A 19,027-nucleotide genomic window follows, 5' to 3' on the forward strand; every position below is an offset into this window, starting at 1 on the left:
AGCTGATTAACACAATAGAAAGGAAGGACATTAGCTTTGAGGATGTGGAATCGATATGGGTAGAGCTGCGAAACACTAAGGGGCAGAAAACGCTAGTGGGAGTTGTGTACAGGCCACCTAACAGTAGTAGTGGAGTTGGGGATGGCATCAAACAGGAAATTAGAAATGCGTGGAACAAAGGTAAAACAGTTATAATGGGTGACTTCAATCTACATATAGATTGGGTGAATCAAATTGGCAGGGTGCTGAGGAAGAGGATTTATTGGAATGTATGCGGGATAGTTTTCTAAACCAACATGTAGAGGGACCAACGAGAGAACAGGCTATTCTAGACTGGGTATTGAGTAATGAGGAAGGGTTAGTTAGCAGTCTTGTTGTGCGTGGCCCCTTGGGCAAGAGTGACCATAATATGGTTGAGTTCTTCATTAGGATGGAGAGTGACATCGTTAATTCAGAAACAAGGATCCTGAACTTAAAGAAAGTAACTTTGAGGGTATGAGACGTTAATTGGCCAAGATCGACTGGCGATTGATTCTTAATGGGTTGACGGTGGATATGCAATGGAAGGCATTTAAAGACTGCATGGATGAACTACAACAATTGTTCATCCCAGTTTGGCAAAAAAATAAATCAGGGAAGGTAGTGAATCCGTGGATAACAAGGGAAATCATGGATAGTATCAAAACAAAAGATAAAGCGTACAAATTAGCCAGAAAAAGCAACCTACCAGAGGACTGGGAGAAATTCAGAGACCAGCAGAGGAGGACAAAGGGCTTAATTAGGAAAGGGAAAATAGATTATGAAAGAAAACTGGCAGGGAACATAAAAACTGACTGCAAAAGCTTTTATAGATATGTGAAGAGAAAAAGATTAGTTAAAACAAATGTAGGTCCCTTGCAGTCAGGAACGGGTGGATTGATCATGGGGAACAAGGACATGGCAGACCAATTGAACAACTACTTTGGTTCTGTCTTCACTAAGGAAGACATAAAAAATCTGCCGGAAATAGCAGGGGACCGGGGGTCAAATGAGATGGAGGAACTGAGTGAAATCCAGGTTAGCCGGGAAGTGGTGTTAGGTAAATTGAATGGATTAAAGGCCGATAAATCCCATGGGCCAGATAGGCTGCATCCCAGAGTACTTAAGGAAGTAGCCCCAGAAATAGTGGATGCATTAGTGATAATTTTTCAAAACTCTTTAGATTCTGGAGTAGTTCCTGAGGATTGGAGGGTAGTTAATGTAACACCACTTTTTAAAAAGGCAGGGAGAGAGAAAACGGGGAATTACAGACCAGTTAGTCTAACGTCGGTAGTGGGGAAACTGCTCGAATCAGTTATTAAAGATGGGATAGGAGCACATTTGGAAAGAGGTGAAATTATTGGACAAAGTCAGCATGGATTTATGAAGGGTATATCATGTCTGACGAATCTTATAGAATTTTTCGAGGATGTAACTAGTAGAGTGAATAAGGGAGAACCAGTGGATGTGTTATATCTGGACTTTCAGAAGGCTTTCGACAAGATCCCACATAAGAGATTAGTATACAAACTTAAAGCATACGGTATTGGGGGTTCAGTATTGATGTGGATAGAGAACTGGTTGGCAGACAGGAATCAAAGAGTAGGAGTAAACGGGTCCTTTTCACAATTGCAGGCAGTGACTAGTGGGGTACCGCAAGGCTCAATTCTGGGACCCCTGCTATTTACGATATATATTAATGATTTGTACGAGGGAATTGAATGCAACATCTCCAAGTTTGCGGATGACACGTAGCTGGGGGGCAGTGTTAGCTGTGAGGAGGATGCTAGGAGGCTGCAAGGTGACTTGGATAGGCTGGGTGAGTGGGAAAATGCATGGCAGATGCAGTATAATGTGGATAAATGTGAGGTTTTACTTCGGAGTCACGTGAGTGACTACGTGAAGAACCCGCTCAGTGCGCAGGCGCGGCATTACGCCAGCAGTGCAACAGCGGCAGCGGGAGCTAGGAACTCCCGCAACAGATGAAACGGACCGTCAGGTGAGTATCCTGAGGTCGGGTTTCTTTTACAGGGGAGCCCCTTTTTCTGCTTGTGTTTTACAGGCAGAGAAAAAGGCTCTGGAACAAAACTGTCCCCCGTTCGATGAGGAACGTTTCCCGTCGGGGGTAAGGGGGGCAGCAACAGGCGGTAGGAGCGACCCGGTGTTCCTCTATTCCCCGACACCGTGCCGAGCCCAGCCCGATAGCGGGCTGGATGTATAGCCACCCGAAGAGGCATCCGGCAGGTGTTCCCGATTTGGGACGGGACGTCTCTCCACCCGCACGGGGGGAGAGAGAGCCGCCTGAGCCGCTGGAGCGGCTCTCGGGGCAGGTGCCTGCGAGACGCGCTGCTTGAGGGGCGCTCTCGCTACTACAAGGCACAAAAGCTCCAGAAGAAGGCGGTAGGAACATTTAACCGGGCGTTCCGCTATCCCCACACCGCGCCGAAGCCAGTCCCGCTAGTGCCTGAGCTGCGGGCTGGATGTCTAGCCATCCGAAGAGGCATCCGGCCGGTGGCTTCCGACTTGTCGGAGGGGACGTCTCTCCACCCGCAGGGAGAGAGACAGCCGCCTGAGTCGCTGGAGCGGCTCCTGGAGCAGGAGCTCCTGCGAGACACGCTACGTGAGGGGCAGTCTCGCTGGAGGGTTCAGGCATACCCTCCACAGTGCCTAGGCACTGCCCATCGCTTCCTCCTTAGTGTGGTTAGCTTTGGGGTGACCAGTGGCTGGGCTGGTCATGAAGAGGGGTCACTGGCTGAACAATATCGGGAGTATGCTTGAGGTACAGGATCAGGAAGAGCTGCTGGGTGTGGCCGCTATGTGGCTCCACCACTAGCGAGATGGCTTTTCAGTCTCAACTGATGGCCAGCTTACTACCTGTCTTTTCCAAAAAACCTCTCCAAGACAGGTAGCCATGAGGCGTTGGTTTTATCACGCCTCCCCTAAATTGCATTTACTCAAAGTGCCCGCCATTATTGGGGGATACATTGAGCAGCGCGTTTAACCTAAATATTTTAAAAATGCATTTGGTACCCTGACGTCGGCTATCATGTCCACCTGCTCATTCCAGAAGGGCAGGGTAGTATGACAAAACACCTGACCCTACTGTTCAACGGTATACCTCATAACTTCTGAAATGAACTCACAAACCTGCCCTCAATCTATGAAATTAACAGGACTATGAGAACGCCGACCTCACAAGCACAGATCCTGCTACCTGGCACTTACCAAACCAGTCCTAAAAAACTGGACGAAGTGTTCAAACTATTCGGCACAAGAGGGCAGAGTCTGGAATGAGCACCACACTAAACCAGACAGCAGTACCTCTACGTGTCCACCAGGGGCGTCTACCTCATGGTACTGGTGAAAGCTCGGGGCCTGCATGCCAAACCTGTAGCATTTTAGGCCACGGCCCAGAGCAGGCCCCAGGGGAAAATGTGCCACCCCCCAACAAACATCGTCCCTACAAGAACAAGGAACCAGAAACCGAAGAAAACAACAATGAAGACAGATAAGTATGGTTCCTACCATCACATAAAGGTTAAGGGTTGTACTAACAAGGGGTGGATGAATCACGCCTGGTTAGGAAGCTATCACTCTTGGTAGTTATATACCAAAAAATAAATACAAGGGGAATAGAATTAATATCTTGCCACCAATTCAGCAAGCACCCCAAGTGGTCTACCCTCCCACGATGGTGAATGTCGCACCATCGTTGATAAACCACTTGAGTATTTCACCAGGTATACCCATTCATGGGATTTGTAACTACTACCATGGATCCAAGGATACTTTATGGTAGACATCGACCTTGAAGATGCACACTATTCAGTACCTTCTCATATAAGTTTCGGGTATACCGCAATTACCTGGATGGAGTAACCATGATGAGCGTTGCGGCATTTAAGTCAAAGTTATCCAGAATCAACTAGCCCTGACACTTAGAAACATTCCGTCATGGCATGTCTATATATTAACGACAAACTATCCTTGGATACAGCTTTAGCTGCATCGCTTCTCGGCCTTTTGGCTAAGATCAAGTGTAGTATCTGTTCTTATCAGTTTAATAATCTGATACGTCCCTTATCTAGGGACCATATATTAAATTGAATTTTGGAACAGGGAGATGGAATAGGGGCTTGCTCCGTCCACTCCACGCATCGACCCAGTATTGCAGTGCCTCTGGGAACGGTGCACAAAATATATATCCAGATATTTACGTTGACCATCCACAACATTGTTATCTGGTATTCATTAAGACTATCAGTCATGGTGCATTAACCACCAATCAACTACGTGGCAAAGTAATTGGGATATAGCAGCATTACCAGCTACTGAACTTTGTACCTTTCCTATGAGCTGAGATACTAGTGTTCAAAACTATCTCCATACCTGTAATATGGGGGCAAATGGATTAATCTGTAGTGTTATCATGGAATTTATCGGCAGGAAGGATTATGGTTGTACACTTCCACCTGTTTTGAGTAACATCTTATGTGTCCTGATGTGTTACTGAGCTTGTAATACTTTTTTTTTTTTTTTTTTTTTTTTTTAATATTTTATTTTATTAGAAGTAAGTACAGTCATATGGCACCAAAGTGCCTAATATATATTTTCATAATACATTTTATGTACAACTTCTTTTTTTTTTTTTTTGGTTACACTGAAAAAAGATTAGAATAAGAAAAAGAAGTTAGATAGTAAAGGATAGAAAGATGTGAAATATATAGTGTGTGAAAAAAGAAAACGAGTAAATGAAAAAAGTTTAGAGAGAGAATAGAGAGAAGAAAAGAAAAAAAAAAAAAAAAAGAGGAGATCATTATTTATAGTCTTGACCAACCCTCGTCCAGTCCTGAAACAGTTATTTTTTACAATTGTGTTGCACCATATGATTCCAAAAAAACGACGAATGGAGACCAACTCGTTATGAATTGGTCTGATTTATCCATTAGGAGGAATCGCATTTCCTCAAGATGAGCGGTGTCCAACATACTTGCAATCCACATTTTAAGCGTTGGTATGAGCTTGTAATACTTAATGCCAATATGAATTGACTTAAACATGTTATATATTAACTTACTTAATTCTAGTGAAGCATTTGCTCAGTAATCCACCAAATTTGCATGTTCGTTTATAAGATAACAACATCAGTGGTGGCATATACCAAACCACTTGGGCGGAGAACATCGATATTAGGGGACAATTTATTAACAATTGGAAACCGTATGTCGTCAAACATGTTTGACCATCAGTAACTCACCTATCAGGTGAGCTAAATACTGTAAACATACATTTAAACCAAAAATATTTGCTGAAATCACTAAGCAATATGGACACCAGATATCGATTCCTTATATCCAATTAAATCACCACGTACTAACTTACGTCACATGAAACCAATCTCAAGGCAGCGGCAATGGAGACATTCCCGCGTATTGAGGGGTGGGGGGAACCTAATCTCTATGTTTTCCTTTCCTTCTACCTCTTCAATAGGTACTACGGCTTCATCAGTCGGGTACTACGCAAATTACAGTGGACCAAGTCCACAAGCATGGTTCCCAGTGATCCTCGACATGGTCATTAAAAGAATTGCAGAATTGCGAAGACCATTGCTGTGCTTGGATCAGGAGCACTATCAACCTGATGACAGCATTCCGTCGCATATCCTAGGGAACATACCTGAGGAGCATCAAGAAATGGTACACTGTTTCCAAAACAGGAATTACACATTCAACTATAACAAAAAACTGTACTGGAGCTCCTGGCAGGTCTTCACCACAATGAAGGACATGTTCTGTTAGCCTACTCAACTTGGGTACCGCTCACTGGTGATCAGATACAGGAGAGGTATATCAATCCATTCCCCAGAAATAGGTACACCCAAATTGGGATGTCAGTGAAATCCTGACATACCTTAGGGGATGATCACCAGCCAGGTCACTCACCCTGGAACAGCCTACCCTGAAGATGGACATGCTGGTGGCCTTACATCAACACAAAGAGCCAGCTCTCCCATCTACTGCGATGGGACAACATGGTTATAACACCAGATAGTGTCACATGCCCATTCAAGGGTTGGCCAAACAGAACAGACCAGGAACATCAGGTCCAGTCATGAAATTCCGGGCATACCCACCTGAACCACGTTTTATGTGTCATGACCCACTTAGAGATCGACACAATAAGGAATACCGAGGGAGAGGAAAAAGCCTTATGGGTCAGCCACAGGAAACCTCATGGTCGGGTGACGAGCTAAACTATCTCTAGTGGCTCAAGCAGGTACTGGGAGTTGCTGGAGTAAATACTAACGTGTATAAAATCTTATTCCACCAGAACAGCTTCCACGTCAGTAACTAAGAGGATGGACGAGCCTATGGACCACATCCTGGCTACTGCAGGGTGGTCTAGGGAGTATACGTTCCAAACTTTTATAACAAACCACTGACAGAACCTGTATCGTTTGCAGAAAAAGAATCTGCAAAAAATATATAATTTAAGCCCGGGGGAGCAATTGGTCTTGTTGTTGTTAATAACACCATTATTGTTTTTACAAACAGATTCATGGTTGATTACGATAACATACTTCCTCCCTCGAATGACTTCGGCAGCGAGTGAAGTATGAACTGTTACACGGTTTGAAATCACAGAGCTTTGAAGTCTTCACGTAGTCACTCACGTGACTCCGAAGTAAAATAGTAAGATTAAACGAGAACTTACCAGTTTGAAGTTTGATCTGTATTTTATGAGGAGTTACGATGAGGGATTACGTGCCCTCCGCTCCCACCCTCATTATATGGATCAAACTAATAAATTGATGTCTCCTTATCTTTACTATGTTTACTTCAAATAACTGTGTCTATCTGTGATTCCACACCGCTGCTTGGAAGTATGCCGCGCCTGCGCACTGAGCGGGTTCTTCACGTAATCCCTCATCGTAACTCCTCATAAAATACAGATCAAACTTCAAACTGGTAAGTTCTCGTTTAATCTTACTATTATCCACTTTGGTGGCAAAAACAGGAAAGTAGATTATTATCTGAATGGTGGTCGATTAGGAAAGGGGGAGATGCAACGAGACCTGGGTGTCATGGTACACCAGTCATTAAAAGTAGGCATGCAGGTGCAGCAGGCAGTAAAGAAGGCGAATGGTATGTTAGCATTCATAGCAAAAGGATTTGAGTATAGGAGCAGGGAGGTTCTACTGCAGTTGTACGGGGTCTTGGTGAGACCACACCTGGAGTATTGCGTACAGTTTTGGTCTCCTAATCTGAGGATAGACATTCTTGCCATAGAAGGAAGTACAGAGAAGGTTCACCAGAATGATTCCTGGAATGTCAGGACTTTCATATGAAGAAAGACTGGATAGACTCGGTTTGTACTCGCTAGAATTTAGAAGATTGAGGGGGGATCTTATAGAAACGTGCGAAATTCTTAAGGGGTTGGACAGGCTAGATGCAGGAAGATTGTTCCCGATGTTGGGGAAGTCCAGAACAAGGGGTCACAGTTTAAGGATAAGGGGGAAATCTTTTAGGACCGAGATGAGGAAACTTTTTTCACACGGAGAGTGGTGAATCTCAGGAATTCTCTGCCGCAGAAGGTAGTTGAGGCCAGTTCATTGGCTATATTTAAGAGGGAGTTAGATGTGGCCCTTGTGGCTAAAGGGATCAGGGGGTATGGAGAGAAGTCAGGTACAGGATACTGAGTTGAATGATCAGCCATGATCATATTGAATGGCGGTGCAGGCTCGAAGGGCCGAATGGCCTACTCCTGCACCTATTTTCTATGTTTCTATAACCTAGCAATTTCTAACAAGTAATTCTGGGACATAACATTACCCACCACACACCCTCATACTGTATTTATAAGAACTCTAGCGCATGCACCCAAATCTCACAGTCAGTGATGGAAATGGAGGGTGTATGCAGGGAGGCGGCATTCCCCTACTTTTCAGTTTTCAGTTTCCATTCTGTGCGTGAATTTGCAGCTTTATCCAGCGCTACTTAATCCAAGGGTGAGCGGCGAGACGGACGAAAGCAACAATCATAGAGCGGAATAGATGACATTTCGGGTCGAGGCCCTTCTTTAGACTGAGTCAGGGGAAAGAGGAACAAGAGATATAGACGGTAATAAGGACAAATGAATGGAAGATATGCCTATATCTACCATTTCCCTTTCTCTTGACTGTCTGAAGATGGGTCTCGATCCGAAATGTCACCTATTCCGGTCTATGATCGTTGCTTTCGTCAGTCAGTCCGCGCATTCGTTCGCTCTTGGTGCTGGCGCTTCTCCCCTCAGACTCCGCCAAACAAACACACACACACACACACACACAGCATGTCTGGCAGATCGGTACGGGCCGAGACCAGGAGCAGGGCAAAGGATGACATCAAATGGGTCATGGCAGATATCGAAAAAGTATGGGAAAGGTAAGGGGGGGGGGGGGGAAGATGGCTTGAGTGGGTGCAGGGTTTTCTGCAGCTCCTTCCAAATGGCAATATTTTGTATGTTCAAAGTTAATAAGGAGGACTGGGCAGGATAGTCAAAATGATCACCTACAGCTGAGAAAAAAAAGATCATTTGTGCATGAAGAAGCCATGACCTAAGCAAAGATACTAGAGCGGAGACAGAAGCCAGTTACGGAAATGGTACTGAAGATAACCCATTACCCTACTACAGCTTTTTCGTCGAGCGGACTATCTTGCTCCGCTATAGGACCTTTGGTTTCCTGTCTCCATGAGATGGAGAGTGTGGAGAAAAGTGGCGCTGCAAGGGCAGTCCACGTCTTTCACCAGCTCATTGGAACGTTTTCCAATTCCACAATGACTATCTAAGAAGTTGGCCCTCAACAGACCTGGCGTCTCTCCGCCGCAAACGGAGTTCATTACCTGGACGCTCAACTTGTAGACCACCCGCTCCTTCCTGAAGCGGATATCAAACAGTTGTAAACCGCTGGCGGGACTGGGGCGGAACGAGAACTCCCAGTCAAAGTAGCGAACGTGATTGTTTACAATGTGGTATCTTGGTCCACGTGGCTCGAACTGGAGGGGGCCGAGGGTTTGAAACTTCTGGATCTCTCTCGCTCTCTCACTCCCTCTCTCTCACCCTCTTGGATCGGCATTCCCGGAATCATTTGCCGTTTTGCGGGGAGGGCTGCATCTGCGGTGACATCCTGTTGGGGGGGGGGCAGCCCAGGCCCGTGGCGGCTCCTGGGCTGTTCCCTCCACGGGTGCCACCTGGCCCGCTGAGTACCTCCAGCACTCTGTGTTTTTGTTTGGCTCTGGAGTTAAAGGTGAACCTGGGGTGACTGGGATGGCTCAGCAGGACGGGCGGCGGCTCTGGGGAGTGGGTGGCGGTTCGGGTTGACACCCTTCTGCAGACAATCACAAGTACTCTCACCAACGAGAGTTCAGTTTAATATGAAGAAGCGACTTCTCTCTAGAGCACAGTGCTGGAGGAACTCAATGGGCTAGGCGGCATCCGTGGAGGGAATGGATTCGGAGATGTTTCGGGCTAGGGTTCTTCTTCAATAGGAAGGAACTGCACATCAAAGATACTAGAGCGGATACGAGTATCTTTGCTGCAGATCAGGAATGGAATTCTGATTTTATTGTTTTCCTATTTAAAAATGTTTATGCCCGATTATTTGGCGGCCAATCAACCGTTGTCTCTAAGTGGGTTGCGTCCAATCACCGACCAGCTTCCCTTAAAATTCCCGTCCAATCAACAAATCAGTCTCCTCCCGTTCAATCAGCTGCTGTCTCCAAGGGCATTGTGTCCAATCACATAATGCGCTGGTCACTCGCAGAGAGAGAGCAAGGAGGGAAGAGACAATGACTTTGGGGTCTTTAAACTGTGTCGAGTGTTTGTTATTTATTCTATGTTATGACTGCAGGCTAAACCATTTCGTTGCACTGAAAGGTGCAATGACAATAAATTGAATCCAATCCAATCCAATTCAGACACAGTCTCATAGGGGCCTTTTGATCAATCACCGACCTGCTTCCCGAAACAGACGATGGCTGCAGCCAACACCGAGAGAGCGAGAGAGACAGATGCAAGATAGCAGCTATGACGCATAATACACAATAAACTATATTATAAATACACAATAAACAAGTTATGCATTCTTGTACTCTTTCATGGGTATGACCGCACATAAAAAATCCCCCCCCCCCCCCCCCCCCCCCCCCCCCCCCCCCCCCCCCCCCCCCCCCTTCCTTCCCAACCTCAGCCTCACGGACCTTAAAGTACCCCTAGTTCCTAAAACCCATTTCCATCACTGCTCACGGTTGCTACATAGCCCTATTTATTTACTATTCACTATTACTGACTTAATAACTTGAAGGAGCATGTGTATATAGGGAATTCATGCTTTGCATACCTGAAATTTTTTTGCGTCAAACAGTGACAAAGAAATGTAGTTACAAGAAACTACCCTGGGAAAAGGTTCTCACTGTCAACCATATCTATACCTCTCATAATGTTATACACTATCAAGTCTCTCCTCAACCATTTAGGTCACTGATTCAGAACAGGCTGGTATCTAATCACAGATAAGAGGAAGAAATAATGCCATTGCAATTAACTATTTTTGTAAATTTTTTGATAGAATATCTTATAGAATATCTTACAGAAATGCAGCTTTAACAATATGTGATGCAGTATCTTCCACAGATCAAATCCAATGCAGTCCATTCTATGATATTCCCAAATGGCCAGGGATTTCTGGTACCCTGGTAACCCAATGCCCTACAGTTTTTGCATTGAACCATGGTGACCAACATTTTTTTTATATGAACATTTTTAAAATGCACTGTTTTCCATTTGATAAAAACAGTTTAAAGAGAAGAATAATCGATTCTTTAGCTTGAGAGTCACACTGGAAATGCAAAACGTTTGGTGGCATTTTGTGTAGAGCTTTGAGATGATTTCCTTTTCACGTTTCATAATGATTAAAGATTCTTCCTTATGATTCTACCTCTGCTGTAGAGAGATTGTGTTGGATGATTGAAGGTGGGAATGACAAGGATAGATGGTGTCTCAGCACCTCAATGTGGGTCTTGTCTCACTGTCAACAGTCCATATGGGGCAACTGTAGGTAGAAAGATAGATAGATAGATAGATAGATAGATAGATAGATAGATAGATAGATAGATAGATAGATAGATAGATAGATAGATAGATAGATAGATAGATAGATAGATAGATAGATAGAGATGGATGGATGGATGGATGGATAGATGGATAGATAGATAGATAGATAGATAGATAGATAGATAGATAGATAGATAGATAGATAGATAGATAGATAGATAGATAGATAGATAGATAGATACATAGATAGATAGATAGATAGATAGATAGATAGATAGATATAATCTTTATTTACCACACGACCAGGGTTGGTGGTATTTGGGTTCGGTACATGATGATAAACTGCTTTAGTCACATTAACACTAATAACAACACAGATCACAGTAATAAAGTGTATGAATGGGACTGTTGTTTGGGATCAGATTCCCCTTCGTTTGCCCAGCTACCATCTCCAGCACCACCATGCAGATGTTATTAGTAACTCTGAGTAAAATTACATTGTTTGCTTTGATTAATTTGTAATTCTTCCCCACACTGAGGCTTCCATTTTACTATTTTCCAAAATATCGGCAGTAACTCAACGGGTCAGGTTGAGTATATCCGTTGAGTATCTGGATAGGTGACGTTTCAGGTCAGAAGCCTTTTACAAACAAAGAGATCATTAAACCGTACTCATGTCCAAACTGTCTTTTTCCAATTCAAGCCTAGGTCACCTCACAATTTCTTCTGATCACAAGTTGTAAATTGTTTAAATTTCTCTACCTTGCACCCTTATCCTTACCATGACCCAAACCTTATCTGTTGCAAAGGTATCGGGAGGAGAATGGGGAGTGCAGGGAAGAGATAAGACTTTGCCTTCCATCACAGCGAGGAAGAGATTCGCTGTGATGGATGTTTGTGTAAATTGTGTTGTATCTTGATTCTTCTGCTTGTTTGTATGACTGCAGAAACCAAATTTGTTTCAAATGACAACAAATAAATGGTGTCTTTGTAGGTAGAAATTCCTATATTTCAAAGGCACCAGCAGCAGTGTGACTGAGACTCCAGGAATTTGTTTTGACATTGCAGACAACAGTTCAGATAGTAATAGCTTGCAAACATGAGAGGGTGGCTTAGAGAATCAGTTCAGTGCATATAAAGTCACTGTTTCCAGAGCAGAGAAGTGGGAGAGTGGAAGTAGGTGGTGTGGGAGTGTACGCTTGGAACGAAGTTGTGGATGTGTGGGGTGGGAGGGGGGGGGGTATTAAAGGGTGGGTGGCAATGCTCCAGTATGATGTTTAAAATGTGGCTTTATGGGATAGAAAATGAGAATTTGAACTGCTTGAACTGCAGTTAATTTCGTAATCACTGCAAAGCTAACTTTTTATTGTACTAAACCAAAATACAAGGTTAAAATTGCCCAACTAGCAACTTGGAAAATTACATTTTGCAAGCAGTGTTTGTTTTTCTTATCTGGGTAATTCAAGGTCACGTTCTAAATCTGAGTTAAATACGGGAAACCACAATTCTTCCCAGATTTGCTCCAATTTGCTGGATTTAAATTAACTTTTGATTAAACAACCACGTCAGTGAATATTTGTTTTTGTTTTAAGTAATCAGTAAATTGAACATCTCTTTTGTTAAACATTAATAATTCTGTTGTGATTTTGTATATAAATTGGTGACATGAGTTGGAATAATTTGCTCGGGTTAAGCAGTCTTCCAATATGGGGAGGACCTCACTGTTATTTGTTCTCTTGGTGTCTCTTCCTGCACTCTCTCTGTGTGACCCTCTGTAAGTATCAGGGAATAGTTTTGTTTAATGTAAATTGTTTTCTTGTGCTTTGAATGTTCCTCTTATTCAGCATCCTCAGGAGATCCTCCCCAGTAAGTTGGGTGGATATTTTGTGTCTGATGTGGTATCATTTTCTTCTTGGATCCCACTTGTCTTAGTGACATTTCTTTCTATGTGCTGATGTATTTTGGTCAAAAGGATAGATTTTGCAGAGGAGATTTATTTGAGTTGGTTGTAGGGGTGAAGGACTATTCTCCGGGGTTATTTGGAGAGACCAGAGAAGCTGACGTTCTCCTTTAAGCAGAAAGGAATAAAGGAAATTCTCATATTTTTTTATTTGTGGGAGGTGTCGCATCAAACAATTTTTTAATATACCATTTTTGTTCAGGTGCATTATTTTTTTTTGAAAGTAAGCATTCCCATTGGAAGGAGGTTGGTAATCAGTTTTGGACTGAAGGCAGTGAACAAATAAAACAAAAATATGACAATAGGTCTGAAGGAGAGTCTCGACCCTGAACGTCACCTATTCCTTCGCACCATAGATGCTGCCTCGCCTGCTGAGTTTCGCCAGCATTTTTATCTACCTTTGATTTTTCCAGCCTCTGCAGTTCCTTCTTAAACATAAGATGTGAAGAGGTTTGCTCAGTAGTTGTGATCCACAATTGGCTGCTTGAAAGGGTGGTGGATACAGATTGAGTAATAATTTGTGGATAATTGGATAAATATTTCAAGGGAAATGATTTGGGGATACTTCAGGGGATACTTTGATAAAAAGCTGGTTTCATACTTTCAGAAATCCATCAGTTTTGATGGACCACATCAATTTGTGGTACATTCCTTAATGCCACCTAATATAAACAGAAACTGCTTTGCTGAAAAGATTCACCCCATACTCCAGTCCGCAGAGAACGTTCTGTCTGCAACTCCCTGGTTAACCCATCCCTTCCCACCCAAACCACCCCATACCCAGGTACCTTACCCTGCAACCGCAGAAGATGCAACACCTATCACCATGCCTCCTCCCTCGACTCAGTCCAGGGGCCCCGACAGTCCTTTTAGGTTAGGCTATAGTTCACTTGCACCTCCTCCAACCTCATCTATTGTATCCGTTGTTCAAGATGTGGACTCTTAAACATCGGCGAGACCAAACGCAGACTGGGCGATCGACTGAAAGCCTTCGCTCAGCCCGCCTGAATCAACCTGATCTCTTATGTTGCTGGACACTTTAATTTTCCTTCCCATTCCTACACAGACTGTCCTAAGTCTCCTCCATTGTCGGAGTGGGGCTAATCCTTATCTGGCCTCTATAAAGTCCTAGCCGTTCATGTTATGTTGTGGGTCAGGACGTTAAGCATTGTATCCTTGTTCTTTATAAACACCCAAGATTAAGTAAACGTGTATTATTACAAATCCGTTGAGCTGCTGGACGTAAGAACTTCATTGCTCCATTTCGAGATGTATGACAATAAAAACAATACTCCTGACTCTTTATGCGTTGACTGTTTACGTAGCTTGGTATTTAAGGGCCCGCACCTTGTGTTACTTTCAAGTACCTGGACAGCATCAGTTTAGAAAAATGTCTCACCTCGAAATTCAAAGGGCAATTCAGGGTATCTGAAAACGTTGGCCTTGATAATGATGCTCATCTTCTATTGATGAATAAAATGTTTTCTTGATTCCTATTGTGGTTGTAATGATACATTCATTTTTTAATTTATTCCTACAGATTTATACTAACAGCACCCAATGTTTTGCAGATTGATAGTGAAGAAACTGTGGTTCTCGAAGCCCATAAGTTCGGTTCCGATATCGGGGTTACTATATATTTGCAGGATTTTCCTGCACGTGAGCGCAACCTATGGGATACCAAAATCTCTTTGACATCAGCGAATAAATATATAGCTGTCCGCCACTGTTAAGGTAAATGGACAGAAATCAAACGGCCTCAGTCACTAAATGGTTCTCCACAATAGTTTTTCCAACAAGCAACGTGTGGGGGTGGTTTTGCCACCAAATTTATTGCAGTTTGCTGTTTTCACTGCTGTAAGCTATTCATCAATTTGAGGCAAGGGTGTGACTCATGATAAACTAACATTCTCTCTATGTTCTCCTCACTATAATGACATTATGGGCACAACCTTCTGATAAACTTTGCAGAAAGGTCACCAGTCTTACTGTCTCCGACTACATTCTATATTTGTCCCGCCCATTCCCCTGACATCAGCCTGAAGAAGGGTCTCGACCTGAACATGTCAGCCCTACCTTCTCTCAAGAGATGCTGCCTGTCCCGCTGAGTTACTCCAGCATTTTGTGTCTCCCTTTGATTTAAACCAGCATCTGCAGTTCTTTCCTACCTAACTATATTCCAGAAGCTTCATTGTTTTGACCTTCAGCAAATTTTGTAGCATTAGCATCACAAGGTTTCCATTATTTCAAATGTTATCTGGACCAATAATTAAAAACTTGGGAGGACTGGGTCTTGTGTACTCTGCAGTTGGGGGCTCAGATACTGTCCAAACAATGAATTGTGCAGTCTGCAAGGCTCATGTTAGTACCTATGATTAGCCTGCAGAATAGTTGCAGCAGGAAAATTAAGCTGTTCATCTGTATCAGAGCAGGCTGCTTTGTGAATGAATGGTTGCTGAGAACACTGTAGCAAACTCTTAAATCTAACAAATTTCACCAGTAAGAAAGGCAAAAAAAGTGACGTTGGGAAAAAATCATTGCCACGAAACAATGTAAAGAGGTTGGGAATACCTGCTGATCACAGTTCATGCCTGAACCTGTTATCTCCATTAGTGTTACAAGTCTGAAAGATTTTTACTTATCAACACTGAACTCGTCTGTGGCCTCTAGACCAGTGAGAATCCTGATATCGGGCTAATTAATGCCAAATACTGCCTCGCTGGACATTAACAAACTACTTGATGTTGGGGATCGAAGATTGGAAATGAATTCTCAAATTGTGTAGGAATAAACTGCAGATGCTGATTTAAACCGAAGAAAGGACACAACAAAGCTGGAGTGACTCCCAGCTGGTCAGAAAGCTGAGTCGGAACATGGGTTTTGACCCAAAACATCACCGATTTTTCCAGAGATGCTGTCTGAGTTACTCCAGAGCCACGCAAATCACAGAGGAAATATGTTTTAATAGAGCGTTTCTATTTTGGCCATCAAAGAAAAGAAAAGAAAATCAAATCAAATACGTTTATTGTCATTGCACAACAACTGTACAAGGAAATTTCATTGCATCCCCTTCAGTGGTATACATAGAAGACACAGGATAAAATATTAAAAGAACAAAAACACAAACAACCATTGACTCTTATATACCGGCAAGATCAGTAAATGAAATTAATAAATAGATAATAGAAATATTTTAAAAATTGCACATTTTATTGCACCATGAATTGTGTTGTGTTTCCCGCAGTGTTGTCTATCTGAGTTTAGTTCTTTTATGGCACGTGGGTAGAAACTGTTAATTAGTCTACAAGTGCGGGCCTACAGAGACCCGTATCGCCTCCCAGAGGGCAGCAGAGTGAAAAGGTGGTTGGCAGGGTGCGATGAATCCTGTTTGATGTTTGTGGCCCGGCGTAAACATCGGGTCCAGGAAATGTCATCCAGGGAGGGTAGTTGAGCGTTTGTGATGCTCTGTGCTGTTTTAATAACTCTCTGTGTAACTTTCGTTCAGCCACAGTGCAGCTAGCAAACCACACCAGGATGCCATAGGAGAGGATACTTTCCACGGCACACCGGTAGAAAAGCATCCTCTCCTATGGCATCCTGGGAGGGTAGAAAGAGAGAAAGAGACTTTGTTTTACTTAGCATATCATTCCAATGTTACCACAGCAAATGAATTAGAGATTTGAAAAGTAATCCGTAAAAATTATAACCAACTCAGTTGCCAAATATTTCGTTAGAACCGTCCACACACAAAAATGTGACAACATCTAGATCATCTGTTTTAGTGACGTTTGGTTTAGGCATAAATGTTGATTTAACCCAGATATTAAAAAATATATTTCCAAATTATTTATTGATCATTCTTTTAATCTGGAATTTTAAATCACTGTGACTGTCCCTGGGAATTAATTTGCTGAGCTGCTGGAGTGCCGGGAGCTGGTTTGTGCCTCTGCCCGGAAGGCGATGGAGGGGGCGCGGCCGAAGGCGAGGAGCTACGCAGCAGTGACATCAGCAGAGGAAACGAGGCCATCTGAACATGAGCCTCATGTTGACTTGGACTGGGACAGTTTTGGTATCTCGGTTCACACTGGGCCCCAGATGTCCAGGGGAGCAATTACGAAGGCTATGAATGCCCTTCCTGGTAGGGGGGCTATTGTCTCTTCCGAGCTCGAGAGGGGAAAGGTTGAGATGATATTGAAGAACAGGGAGGCTGTGGCCACAGTGGTGGAGAGGGGGATTTCAGTGTGGGGGGGGGGGTCCATATACAGGTGGACCCATGGGTGTCCAGGGTGAGATCGGTTCTCCTGCGGAGTTGCCCTACATGTATTCCGGATGCGACACTCATTCCACACCTGTCTCAGATTGGGGAGGTGCGGTCTAAGTGCTTTAGGCTCATGCACCCTGGGGGGGACCCGGAGGAAAAAGGGATTTTCAGTTTCAAAAGGAGGGTGTTCGTGAAGGTGGGGGAGGGGGAAGGCAATGAGGGGAGTTTCGAGGTGGAGTGTAGGGGTCACCCTAGAACCGTGCGTTGGAGTTGGGGAAAGGCACGGTGTCATGCGTGCGGTTGTTATGGACATCTCCGTAGGGAATGTCCTAATCACGGGGTCGCTGCCAGAACTTCTAGCGCAGCGGCCCAGGAATCCACTGCTGGCCCATCAGCGGTGGCTCGTCATGCCTCGGAGGGGCGGGGTGGAATCGCTGACCTGGCTGGGGCTGCTGGCTCTGCCTCGGTGATCCGGGGCAGCGGGGCTAGCCCTTCTGGGTCTGTAGTTTCCGCCTTGGGGACACGGGGCAGCGAGGGCCCCCGCCCCCTACATCCTGAACCTGTGGGGGTGGCTGAAGGTGAGGCACAGAGGGAGGGTGGAGAGAAATGGGAGCAGCAGAAGAAGGAGAGGAATAAGCAGTAAAGATTACCCAAGCGAGACAAAAGCAGGTGGGTGCGCAACTGCCGAGTGCCGAGATCACCCAATGGGTGCCTGTCAGCTCCAGGGAGGTCCAGAGTGAAACTGCCGTGGCCCAGCAAGGAGCTGAGGTGGCTCTGACGTGAGTAGGGAAGGTAACACGTGCGGGTGGTAAAGTGGCTGGGGGTAGTGTGGAGGAGGAAGACCCTTCCTTTATGGAGGTCACCACACCGCCGCATGCTAGTGGGACAAAAAGGAGGATTGGGCCTGGCGAGGAAGAGCAAGGACGTGAGTGGCCGGGCCTCACCAAATCATGGCGGGTGTCGAGGAGAGGCGCGAGCCTAGAGTGGTTTTGAATGAGCTCTTACCCGCTCCGTCAGATCTGCTCATCGGGCCTCGGTTCCAGGACATATCTCGGGCACCGGCTCCACACAACCTGAGCCGCCTTTCGGAGATGATTAGCGTGCCGTTTCGTGACGCGAAGACGCTCACTTTATAGAATGTTCCTGCACATTCTGCACCTCCTTGCCTTCGTCTCCCGTCCCGACACTCCATGGCGGACGGTGTTACCACCTGAAGGCGGGGAAGGTCACCAGTGGGGGTCCCTCTACAAGGGAGTTGTCCCCCTTTACATTGGGGACCTGGGGTGGAGAGTGCTGCACGGAGCGGTGGCATGTAACAAACTTTTGAGTCGGTTCACGGACTCGTCCGCTGCCTGTATTTTCTGTGGCGAGGAAGAGACCGTGTTCCACATTTATTTGGAGTGTGAGAGGCTACTGCCCCTGTATCAATATCTGAAGGGGTTGTTGCTAAAGTTCTGGTTACATTTTAGTCCTACGATTCTTGTGTTTGGACACAAGGCAGGTTGTGGGGAGAGCCAAGTGGGAGGGTGGGACCTACCTGTCGGTTTACTCCTGGGCCTGGCCAAGATGGCCATACGCGGGTCCAGGCAGCAGGCGATGGATGGTCAGGCAAGGGTCGGCTGCTTGCCCCTCTTTCGGGCCTACGTCCGTGCACGTGTGTCCCTGGAGAGGGAACATGCGGTGTTCACGGGGACTTT

General features: G+C 44.8%; 1 non-coding gene and 1 pseudogene across 1 annotated transcript; both read left to right on the plus strand.

Annotated features, from left to right (window-relative positions):
• Positions 1-19,027, plus strand: part of LOC116982309 — a 999,615-nt pseudogene that overhangs the window by 901,069 nt on the left and 79,519 nt on the right.
• On the plus strand, positions 4,026-4,217 carry LOC116982352. Its single transcript, XR_004414440.1, has one exon. It is a non-coding gene; the product is annotated as a U2 spliceosomal RNA (small nuclear RNA).

This window comes from Amblyraja radiata, chromosome 16, assembly GCF_010909765.2.
Source record: "Amblyraja radiata isolate CabotCenter1 chromosome 16, sAmbRad1.1.pri, whole genome shotgun sequence".
Taxonomy (NCBI): domain Eukaryota; kingdom Metazoa; phylum Chordata; class Chondrichthyes; order Rajiformes; family Rajidae; genus Amblyraja; species Amblyraja radiata.